Here is a 942-nt window from a genome sequence, read left to right on the forward strand (position 1 = left end):
CTGTTCTTGGGAAGGTGGAGCACCTGTACAGTGTGCCCATTGACTACCCATGACCTGTACCTGGGCAGGTGGAGCACTTGTACAGTGTGCCCTTGACTACCCATTACCTGTACCTGTATCTGCGCAGGTGGAGCACCTGCACAGTGTGCCCATTGACTACCCGTTAACTGTACCTGGGCAGGTGGAGCACCTGTACGGTGTGCCCATTGAATACCCGTTACCTATATCTGGGCAGGTGGAGCACCTGTACAGCTTGCCCATTGTCTACCCATTAACTGTACCTGGGCATTGGAGCACCTGTACACTGTGCCCATTGACTACCCGCTAACTGTACCTGGGCAGGTAGGGCACCTGTACAGTGTGCCCTTTAACTACCCATGACCTGTACCTGGGCAGGTGGTGCACCTGCACAGTGTGCCCATTGACTACCCTTTTCCTGCTCTGGGAAGGTGGAACACCTGTACAGTGTTCCCATTGACGACACATTACCTGTACCTGGGCAGGTGGAGCACCTGTACAGTGTGCCCATTGACGACCCATTACCTGTACCTGGGCAGGTGGAGCACTGGTACAGTGTGCTCATTGACTACCCATTACCTGTACCTGGGCAGGTGGAGCACCTGTACAGTGTACCCATTGACTACCCATTACCTGTACCTGGGCAGGTGGAGCACTTGTACAGTGTGCCCTTGACTACCCATCACCTGTGCCTGTATCTGGGCAGGTGGAGCACCTGCTCAGTGTGCCCATTGACTACCCATTAACTGTACCTGGGCATTGGAGCACCTGTACACTGTGTCCATTGACTACCCATTACCTGTACCTGGGGCAGAGGAGCAACTGTACAGTGTGCCCTTGACTACCCATCACCTGTGCCTGTATCTGGGCAGGTGGGGCACCTGCACAGTGTGCCCATTGACTACCCGTTAACTGTACCTGGGC

This window comes from Rhincodon typus, chromosome 14 (assembly GCF_021869965.1).
Source record: "Rhincodon typus isolate 14 chromosome 14, sRhiTyp1.1, whole genome shotgun sequence".
NCBI classification, from domain to species: Eukaryota; Metazoa; Chordata; class Chondrichthyes; order Orectolobiformes; family Rhincodontidae; genus Rhincodon; species Rhincodon typus.